Below are 10,926 nucleotides of genomic sequence, written 5' to 3'. Positions count from 1 at the left end.
TTCTTTCTTTCTTTCTTTCTTTCTTTCTTTCTTTCTTTCTTTCTTTCCATCTCTGAAATTGTTCTGACTTGTCCAAACATTGTCCTTTTGACTGGCTCTGTGAGGAGATGATGCCAGGCAGATATTGAAGAAAAAGGATTTCCTTCCTGTGTGCACAATCTAGCTTCTCCAAGCCCTGACTTCGTGTAGTGTAGAGAAGGCAATGGACTTTGAGTGGCTTTGGAGCAGAGTGCTTCTGACTGTTGTGGCTGGTGCTCAGAGCTTCTCCAGCACTTTTCTCCCTGCCAGCTTTGGGACAGAGTTCCTTGACCAGCTTCCCCCCCGCCCCCATACCAAATCCAATATGGTGGATTTCTAGCAAATTCCACTAGCACAGCACTTCTAGCCTCCAGTAAGCAATAGTCATGTGAAACCTCTTGTCTGTAAAGGATTAACTCATTCTGCATTGTCTGAACATGGCACATTCCACAAAGGTTTGGTCCCTACCTGGCTCCTGGAAAATAAGCTTTAAGCCCCTGGGATATCCTGTGTGATAAGACAGTTCTTAGTCACGGGAGAGCCTGAGCTGCACCAAAGAATCCTTACTGGCAGTATGATTCCTGGTGGGGGGGGGGGGGGTCTTTTTTGGTTTCTTTGTTTGTCCTGGACTCACTTTGTAGACCCTGCTGGCCTCGAACTCACAGTGATCCACCTCCCTGGTGGGGTCTTTAAACTGTGTGGCGAAAATCGGTCTCTGGAGGAGCTAGAGACCAAATAATTTAGGCCAGTTACGTGGCCGGTCAGTCACGTCTGTGTGATGAACCCAGCACACCCCAGAGCGTTAAGTCTCACTAGACTTCTGTGATGCACGGTACTTCATTAGTGTTTCCACACATCATGGCGGAAAGAGTTCAACGCTGTTTGACTCCACAGGGAGAGGACAAATGGAAGCTTGTGCTTGCTGTCCCCCAGATGCTGTGCCATGTATTCGTCGCCTTGGCTGACTTCCGTTTGGATCTCTTTACTTTAACCCCCCAACCCTGCCTGTTACAGCTCTTCTGGATTTCTTTCTTGCAAATCGCAGAACCTAGTGGTGACCTTTGACCCTCAAGTGCACCTCTCCAATAAAGTCTGGCTCTTGAGAAACAATGTGGCGACTCTTCTCAAGCATCCTGCTGGGGCCTCTCTTCCGAGCCCTGCTTTCCCTCGGCTTGGGGACCACCACCCCTGCTCCTTAAGTCCCTGGGAGCTTAGTAAGTCTCCCTGTGAAACTTTTCCTATGCAAATGACTTTGTGGCTTCTCCAGTTTGGACCCAGATGGATACAGTGGTCCCGTTATTCACTTCTCTCTAATTAAAGATAAGCAAAAACAAGATGTGTTATCTATGGCAGAGGGCTATCAAGATGCAAGCGTACTTCCTCCATATGTCTTCCCATTTGGACACAGACGATGGCAAGACCCCAAGCGTGGTGGAGTCCTGAGATGGAACAAGTATGGGCTTCTCATTCACCACACGCTCAAGAGCCAATTAAGAAATAACGGACGTTCAGCTCACCCTGTCTAATGCACTTTGCTCAGCTAAGCACAGAGGAACAAATCTCTCTCTCTCTCTCTCTCTCTCTCTCTCTCTCTCGGTGTGTGTGTGTGTGTGTGTGTGTGTTGCCTCCATGTATGTCTGTGCACCTGCTGTGCCTGCAAAGGTCAGAAGAGGACAGCAGATCCCCTGGAACTAGAGTTACAGACAGTTGTGGGCCGCAGTGTGTATGCTAGGGACTGTACCCAGGTCCTCTGCAGGAGCTGCAAATGCCCTTAACTGCTAAGCCAGTGGAGCTGAGGAGGTGAGCGCCAGTTAAGTAAGAGACTTTGTCCAGAAAGTGCGGTAGAGAGCAATTGAGGCAGACAACCAGTGCCAACCTTTGGCCTCCATGAAATGCACATGTGTGAGCATGCACACGTACACACATACGCAATGCATGTGTGTGGCATAGGCAATGAGCGTGTGCTCATACAAGAAACACATATGTATGAGCGTGTACTCGCACACACACACAAAACCAGCCCAAACTTATCGTCTTAAAACCATATATCATTTTCTTCCAGTTTTTGTGGATTTGAGCACAATTTGGCGAAGACCTCCAACGCTTCCAGTTGGTGGCAGTGCCAATTCTTTGCCAGCTGCCAGTCGGAGGCCACCCTCAGCTCCTTGCCGCCGTGAGGCGGGCCAACACTGCCACCTGCTTCTTCAAAACCAGCAGAGGACACTTTTCTAAGGAAACTGGTACTATGCCAGGCATAAGTGGGGCACACCTTCATCCTAGTACTCAGGAGCCTGAGGCAGGAGGATCAGGGGGTGCATGGTGACACTTTGTTTAAAAAAAAGAGAGAAAGAAAGAAAGATAGAAAAAGAGAGGAAGAGGAAGAAGAAGATGAGGACAAAGAAAGAAGGGGACAAGGAAGAGAAGAATGGAAAGGAAAGAAAACAAGGGAAGGGAATAGAAAAGCTAACCTTTTATTCTTGTTGCTTTTTGAGACAGGGCTTTTTTGTGTAGCTTTGGCTGTCTTGGAACTCGTTCTCTGACCAGGCTGGCCTTGAACTCACAGAGATCCACCTGCCTCTGCCTCCTGAGTGCTGGGATTAGCAACGTGCTTCACCATTTGGCTGGCGAGGCGGGTGTCTGCAATACATAGAAGCAAGGCGGTGGCTTGTTTGAGGGGACTCCAGACTACGTGGTGAGATGCTAGTAAACACACAGCAGAGAAAAATCTGCTCTGTAATCTTCTGTGGCGTCATCACGTACATCTCATCAGCCCTGCAGGACGGTGATGGCAGGTGGGTGATGCAGGCATCAGAAGAACCCACCCATGCAAAGAGGCAGAGACATTCTAAGAAGTTGTTTTTACAGGGATGGGAAGGTCCATGAAACACCACGCTAGTTGTGTCTGTGTTCTGGAACAATAGCACTTAGGGCCTATTGTCATTAGCAACAGCCTGGCCATCTAGCCTAAACTGCAATCCACACTCAGCTCTGAGAGAGCAACAGTATTTGGCATTTGAATGGAGGTCTCGTCCTCGGTAGTTTCTTTGAATTGAGCAGGAATGACGTACTAATGTTACTATTACTGTTGAGCTCCAGTATGGTCAGTATGGTGTCTCAAGAACGGGCACAGACAAGATGGTCATCCAAAGTTCTTGTGTAACCATTTGAAGCCGAATGTGTTGAACTCTAAAGAAGCAAACGCGATAAAGCTGCTGAAAGGCAGGAACCAAAAGTTTAGAGCAACATATGAAACGTGACTAGAGGGATGAGAGGCCAGCCATGGCTATGCCCGTAGAAGTCACACTGGTAAACTGTCAGTGAGAGGGAGTAACAGCAGCAGGCCTGGTGTGAAGGAGAAGTGTAACCCAAGAGGAGAGATACCAGGAAGGCAGGAGCCTACCATGCTACCACGGAAGGAGAGGCTGTGTGTGTGTGTGTGTGTGTGTGTGTGTGTGTGTGTGTGTATCCCTGTGAGGCAGAAGCAAGACAGGAGATAGGCCTTAGATGTGTCCAACTAGTGTGTGCTAGTTGTCCCGTGATGTTCCAGGGGTCCTTTGGGGTCACGGGTGGAATTAAGGATCTGCCTTGAAGACTGGGGCAGTAAGGCCTACCTGCCGACCCTGGGCATGAACGGCAAGCTCTGGTGTGATAGAGGTTTTCTCCATCAGTAATAGGGGAGACATTAAACAGAGAACCGGCTTTGTATTTCCTTGGACCCAGACGATTCGTTATGGTAGAAGAACAGAATAGCTTTAAAAGATTTTAACGAGAGTGGAGGTTTGACTGTGAAATGGCGGCACAGGCCTTTAATCCCAGCGCTCCAGTAGGCAGAGGCTTACCAGAGTCTGTAACCCCAGTTGCAGGGGATTCCGTCCCCCTGGCCTCTGAGGGCACTGCATGCACAAGGTGGACATACACGCATGCAGGTGAACCTGCACCCTCATAGAATTAAAGATAGATGTTTCACGTTCTGTGTAGGCGTGTGTCTGCGTGTAGGCGTGTGCATGTGAATGTAGAGGAGTGTCAGATGCCCTGGATCTGGAGATACGGTTGGGAGCCACTTAACATAGGCGCTGAGAACTGAACTCAGGTCCTCCGCCAGAGCAGCAAGGACCTCTAACCACCGAACTGCTTCTTTTGCTGTCAGTGACACCGGTCGTTTGATTCTCCGGTCACGTGTTCCTTCTGCAAGCTTAAACATCACCATTTTCCTTTAACTGTTAAAGTCAGAAAGGACTCCCCAGGGGTTGCTCTCAAGGACTTAGAAGGAACTCTCAGGTGCCATCTGCTGAAGAGGTGGCTTTCTGTAGAGGCACAGGGCGCAGCTACCTCTAACGCCTCTCCTCTTTATAAGGGTGTGCCCTGGGTAGAGTCCTGCCGAGGGGCCTCCATGGCTCTTGGAGGAGGAGGGCAGATGACTTGCTGGAGCTCGAGGCCCTGTGACAGGAGATTCACCATCCCCAGGGTCCTAGATGACTTTGGAGGTTAAAGGCCAAAATCTTGATGATTTTTTGACTTATCCCTCCAAGCTTTGATCGTTCAATACCCAGGTTAGTTCTGCCGGCATTGAGGAGGAAATGGATTTTAGTCTTAACTTTTGTATAACATTTAGGCAAAGCTCAGACAAAAACAAAAACAATCTTAACTAAATTCTGATTCCTTTAAGACTCGGTTTCCCCACAAGCTAAAAGTCTGACACGCTTATTAGAAATATAAATAATTACCTTGATGAATATAAACTCTTTTTTAAAGCCAATTCTTATAAATGTTACCGAGAACAAAGTGTGAGAAACCCTCATTGTTTAAATAGAGAACCCGGTTTTAGGTTTATAACTTTGGACTGAATTTGACCTTGGGGATTTTAGTCACCTTTACTCATGCCTAAGTTTTGCGTGTCACAAACCTTCTGTGTCTTGGGCCTTCTGTGATGTGCTGAGACTTCCGGTGTGTCGTCTTCTTTACTTTTCCACTGTGGGAAAAAAAAAAAAAAGTTCAGTCAGTTTTACCTTAAGATAAAAAAATTCTAAAATAGCACAAAATTTTCTTTCCTTCTTTTTTTCCTTCCTTTTTCTTGCCTTCATTTCTTTATTTATTGCTTTTTTATTCTTTGCAGGATCTCACTAAAGCCTTGGCTGGTGTCTAACTCCATATGAATCCATCGCCTCTGCCCTCATGAGCACTAAGACTAAAAGAATGCACTACCACGCCCACCTACAAAATTCTTCCCTATCAAACAAACAAAAAACTGTCTTTCCCTTGTCATGTTTCTTGCTGAAAATGCATTTTCATATCCCTTCCTCTCTTTCCTTCTTCCTGCTGTCTCTAACTTTATCTCCTTCCACAGATAGACGTGGTTTCTTCTCCACATTAACCCCTCAAGCCATCCTCCTTTTTCCTCTGTTTCCCCGTGATTCCCTTAAACCCAAAGCCTGGGGAACCTTAGACATGCCTATCCCATTCTGCCCTGCCCAGGTTTTAAGCCTTTAGTCAACCAATCAGGTTTACATAGCAGGGATAGGTGTGTCCAGACAGTAACCAGATCTTAAGAACCAGTAATATTAGCATCAAAATACAAGCATAAGACCAACTTCCAACAATCTATCAAGTAACCAACACAAGGTGACAGAGGTGGGGGGTGGGTCATTACAATTACCCAAACTGTAAAGTTGACTCAAGGTAGGGGTTATTATTTTTTATATATTTTAAATTTATTTGTATGGGTATTTTGACTTCAGTGGTCAGACAAAAAAATATATTGAATCTTTAGAACTGGCGTTACATACAGTTATGAGCCATATGTGAATGCCGGGATTTGAACTCTAGTCTTCTGGAAGAACAGCCAGAACTTAACTGCTGAGTCATCTCTTCAGCCTCCTGGGCAATAGGTTATTATTAATGTGACATGAATCCAAAAGGAAGGTACCTCACTGACAAATGGGTGTTCCCATAGATTGTGAAATCTGCTGATGAGCTTTTGGAAATAATGCAATTAAGTTATTCATTTAAAAATCCAAAATAGCCTCTTTAATTTCATCAGACCTTGTGATTAAATTTCCCATGTTTTTAATGAAAAAGAAAGGTATATACTGCTGAAACTAACTAGCCAAGAGGCTAGCATATAATCTTATTTTTCGTTAATACAAGGTGCAAATCTTATTATAGTTTGAAATGAATATCAACCGTAATTATAGCAAACATCTCCTAATATGAGCTGATGGAAACAGTTGTAACTGAATGATCCACAACATAAACACACATGATAACATGTGAGATATCACGTAGTATGTACTTTGTGTGCACATATAAAGGATATTATTACTATTGTTGTTATTATTTTGGTTGGTTGGTTGGGTTTTTCGAGACAGGATTTCTCTGTGTGTAATAGCCCTGGCTGTCCTGGACTGGCTTTGTAGAACAGGCCAGCCTTGAACAAACAGCCATCTACCTGTGTCTGCCTCCCAACTGCTGGGATTAAAGGCGTGTGCCACCGTGTGCCCGGCTTGGATGTTTAATTTTTATTTTATTTAGAGACTTGTTGGAACAACGTCAAACCCCTGAAAAGCAGGAAAAAAAAATAGCATAATGAGCACTAATAAACGCTCCACTTAAATTCTTCTAAGTGCCCGTGCGTTCACCTTAGAAAGGTGAACTTCGGCCTCCAGGTGCAACCAAGTTTTCAAGTATAATTTCTTTCATTCTTGTTTGAGTGTTTGTACTTGTGTATGTGTGTTGGGGGGATGCATTTTTGTGTGGAGAGCAGAGAACAACTTGGAGTTGGTTATCACCATCCCGTGGTCCTAGGCATGAAACCCTGGTCAGCGAGAACCATAGCTGCATCACCTCACCAGCCCCAGCCATTAAAGAAAGAAAAAAAGAAAGAAAGAAGTTCTAGCTGGGCATGGCGGGGCATGCCTGTGCTCCCAGCACTGCGAAAGGCAGAGGCAGGAGGATCTCTGTGAGCTCAAGGCCAGCCTGGTCTACAAAGTCCAGGACAGCCAAGGCTACACAGAGAAACCCTGTCTCAAAAACAAACAAACAAATAGAACAAAACAAAAAGTTAAGAAAAAATGAAGTTCTGAATTATTTTTTTTTTTCTAACACAATGGACCCGGAGATCACAGTGTTACCTGAAATAACCCAAGACAGAACATCACTAATAAAGTACTCTAAAGAAGTTGAGCCCCTGACTGCGGAGGATGAGATGGTAACTATCAGAGGCCAGTGAGGGCAGGTAAGTGTTAAACACTTACAAAATCGCCGTCAGAGAAGGGGAACATTCCGGTATTCTACCCCACAGAAAAGCGATTTGAGTCATGAGTACAATAGCTCTTTGAAATAGCTAGGAGAAGATTTTGAACATTCAAATCAAAAGGCAGGTTAAATGTTTGTGATGGTGGACAGCTCAGCACCCTGAGTCACACACAGGATATTCATGTGCTGAAAGAGCACACTCTATACCTGTGCCGATGAACAATTTTTCTGGCCAATTCTAAAAATAGAAAAATTAATGAATAAAATAACTTTTCTCCTATGTGCTTAATAATAACCTATTCCCCAACTAAGTATCACCTGATGGTTTTTCTCAGTCTCTAATACATTCTGCCTGGATAACATTTATTATCATTACACCGCTAGGCCACGCTGTTGATAGATAGGGGGTACTGCGGGGACAGACTCACATCAGAATGTCAGGTCTAACAAAAGCAGTCTTTCAGATAATTGGCTTAGGGCTTGTCGGGGCACAGTTGCCTTTTCACAGTCTTCCGGGAGTAGGGCCTATTGTTTGAGATGAGGGACAGCCTCGGCACCAGAGGTTCGGATAACTGCCAGGACTTTAGCGTCTGTACCACAGAAGTCTCTGCATTCCACTGTGCTGGCTGGCGTCTGCCTGAGCTATACATAGCAATGGGCCCAGAAAGCATGGACTCACAGCTCCAAATCCCACAGAAAAAGACTACCTCTTCAGCAATATGACAACAAAGGTGTTGGAGCTCAGTCTCCTTGACTCTGATTGGCTCAACCTGACTTATAGCCCACCCCTAAAACCAATCACTGTGGTTAGGGAAAGGATGCCAGGGTTTATTTTTATGCCCAGTCCTGAAACAGAAGTAAGATCAGTTCCAAACCAATCCTATTGGCTGAGTAGTGGTCCCCAAGGAAAAAGAAGAGGTGCTGGTAGTGAAACGCGAAAGCTGGGTGTGATGGCACACATCTATAATCCCAGCGTTTAGGAGGCTGCTGCCGGAGGGTATATGCAAGGACGGTTTGGACTAAAACGGAGAACGGACAGGAAATGAGAGGCAAAACCAACAGATGTCTTCTACAATGGCCTATTCCATTAGCTGTCTAACGTCTCTTAGACCATTTAAAAGAACAAGACTGCGGGATAGGGAGTGAAGCCAGACATCCATATGGTCCACACCACCTGCATTCCATCCCTTACTTTACATACTAATAATAGAGAAAGAAGAAAAACAAGTTATGCAGCCCTAAAGAAAAATGAAATCATGAAAATGGACAGAACGCAAAATCATTGTCTTCAGTGAAACAAATCAGTTTCAGAGAGACAAATGCCGATTTTTTTTTTCCTCATATGGGATACCTAAATTTCAAAATATAAAAACACCTAATCATAGATTTGTAGCTCACAAAACTAGAAAGGTGGTCATGAGAGGAAAGAAAAAGATCTTAAGAGGGATCGGGCAGGGGGAACTGGAGAAATGGCTCAGAGGTTAAGAGCACTGGCTGCTCTTCCAGAGGTCCTGAGTTCAATTCCCAGCAACCACGTGGTGACTCACAACCATCTGTAAAGAAATTTGGTGCCATCTTCTGGTGTGCAGGTGTACATGCAGACAGAACACTGTATAAATAATAAAGAAAGAAATTTTAAAAAAAAAAGAGGGGAGGGAAATAGGGCAATAAAATACATAATACAGGAAAGCAGAAAGGGGAGGCACTAAATAAGAAAAGAAGGGAATCAATGAAGTGGGTAGAAGACTGCGGGAGAGGTGATGTGGGGGGTCTAAGAGATGAACCTATTACTTTGTATGCCAATTTAAAGTGAATAGATAAATCAATGGGAAGATAACATTTTATTTATTTATACAAATACTAAAAAAAGCATGTAATAAAATTTAAGGAACAAATGTTTAAGTCACTAAATAAGCAGTTAAGAGCTTTGGCTGTCTTCCTGAAGACCCAGGTTCTATTCCCAGCACCCACATGGTGACTGGCAACTGTCTGTACCTCCAGTTCCAGAGGACAGACACGTTCTTCTGACCTCTACATGCACCAGGCAAGTATGTGGAGCACATACACGCATACAGGCAAAACACTCACACAGGACACATGAGTATTTAAAGACACTATTATAATAGAATTAACCCAAGCTAAAAGTCATCATTAGACACTAAGTGAAGAGTTTGAGGGCTGACAATATTTTTAAAGTCTCAGAATAACTCTCCAAACACACTCATCGGTTATGATGACCATAGAGGTGCCTTTACAGAATGAAAACTTGCCAGCCACAGTACCCAATATAAAATGGCTGGTTGTCTTAGCTCAGGCTGTCTCAGCAAAACACTGTAGCCTGGGCAGCTTGGGATAGCAGACATTTAGTTAGTTCTGGAATTTGAAGGTATGACGTCAGGGTACAGCATCTCGGTGTCCTGAAAGCTTCCTCCTGGGTTGCCCTGAGGCAGATAGGGGGTGAAAAAAACAAAACAAAACTCTGAACTCCGGAGTCTCCTTTGCAAAAACCTTAGTCCTAGTCAGGAGGGCTCCATCTTCATGACCTAATCACCTTCCTAATCACCTCCTCACACAGCCACACATCGTTAGTCAGGGTTACTATGCTGTGGAGAGACATCCTAACCGTGGCAGCGCTTACAAAGGAAAACATGTAATTGGGGCTGGTTTAGAGTTCAGAGACAGAGTCCATTGTCATCATGGAGGGAAGCATGGCAGCCCACAGGCTGACAGAGGGCTGGTGAGGTAGCTGAGAAGTTCTCTATATTAATCTGCAGGCGACAGGAAGAGAGAAGACGCTTGGCCTGGCTTAAGCGTCCGATACAGTCAGTCTCTTTCTGAAACAGGGTTTCTCTGTGTAGCCTTGGCTGTCTTGGACTCGCTTGTAGACCAGGCTGGCCTTGACCTCGCAGCAATTTGCCTGCCTCTGCCTCCCTGAGCGCTGGGATTACAGGCGTGTGCCACCGTGCCTGGCTTAAATTGTATTTTCAGTGTCTAGAGTTCTACATCTTGATTCATGGGCAGCAGGAAGAGACAGAGACACTGGACCTGGTTTGAGCTTCTGAAACTTCAATCCCAAGCCCAGTGATACACTTCCTCCAACAAGGCCACACCCCCTAATAGTTCTACTTCCTATGAGCTTATGCGGGACATTTTCGTTCAAACTACCACAGATGGTTAGGATGTCTATATGAATGGTAGGGGGAGCATTCAGTTCATAACATTCACAGCAGTAAGAGAAAATGAACATCTCATGCCCCCGACACAAAGCACTGAGGAAAACTCTACTGAAAAGAAGCCAAATCACAGTCCAATCATGAGGAAATATCAGGCATGCTCAAACTGAGGGAAGGATGAAGAAGGAACAGGGAAGTGGGGAGGATAGAAAAGAAAAACAAAAACACAAACACTGGGCCTCATAGACGCTGAAGCAGAAGAGTCCTGAGTTCAAAGCCAACTTGGCCTCTACTCCTTAACAACATCAATGTTAAGAAATTCAAAGTGTGGATCTCTGTAAGTTCAAGGCCAGCCTGGTCTACAGAGCAAGTTACAAGACAGCCAAGGCTACACAGAGAAACCCTGTCTTAGAAAAAAGGAAGGAGGAGGAGGAGGAAAAGAAAGAAAGAAAGAAAGAAAGAAAGAAAGAAAGAAAGAAAGAAA

This window comes from Psammomys obesus, unplaced genomic scaffold (genome assembly GCF_907164565.1).
Source record: "Psammomys obesus unplaced genomic scaffold, mPsaObe1.curated_primary_1811, whole genome shotgun sequence".
Taxonomy (NCBI): domain Eukaryota; kingdom Metazoa; phylum Chordata; class Mammalia; order Rodentia; family Muridae; genus Psammomys; species Psammomys obesus.
Note: the sequence above shows the minus strand (reverse complement) of the source record.